Below are 816 nucleotides of genomic sequence, written 5' to 3'. Positions count from 1 at the left end.
CATCACCACATAACATATTGATGACAAATTTGTGATGAATGATAATTGATAACTAACCTGTTTAACTAACTAACAGGTAGGTGATGATAATTAATTCATAACTAACTGATTGGTGATGATAACGATCTGATAACTAATTAATTAGTGATGATAAGGAATTGTTATCTTATTGGTGATGATAGTGATTTCATGACTAACTGGTTGGTGATGATAATGATGTAAAAACTAACTTTGTGGTAATGATGATGTTTAAGTGACTAACAGGTAGGTGATGATAACGATTTGGTAACAAAGTGATTATCTAAGTAATTAGTGATGATAATGATTTGATAACAAAGTGATTAACTGAGCAATTGGTGACGATATTGATTCGATAACAAAGTTATTAAGTAACTGGCAATGATAATGATAATTGATAAACTGATTAACTAAGCAATTGGTGAGGATAATGATATGATAACAAACTGATTAACTAAGCAATTGGTGATGCTTTTTAATTGGTTGTGATGATAACGATTTGATAAATAATTTATTGGTGATGATAATGATTTGTTAACTGTTTGGTGATGACGTAATAACTAACTGGGTGGTGATGATAGCGAATTGATGGGTTAGTGATGAAAATAATTTGTTAACTGTTGGTGATGATAAAGGTTTGATAACTAAGTAATTGGTGATGACTGATACGATAACTAACAGGGTAACTATAATTTGTTAACTAACTTATCGCTGATGATAATGTTTTGTTGATTTACTGGTTGGTGATGATTATTCGAATGTTAATCAGAAATATTGCATTTAATCAGTCATCGTCTC

This window comes from Penaeus monodon, chromosome 24 (assembly GCF_015228065.2).
Source record: "Penaeus monodon isolate SGIC_2016 chromosome 24, NSTDA_Pmon_1, whole genome shotgun sequence".
Lineage (NCBI taxonomy): Eukaryota > Metazoa > Arthropoda > Malacostraca > Decapoda > Penaeidae > Penaeus > Penaeus monodon.
This window is presented reverse-complemented; position numbering follows the sequence as displayed.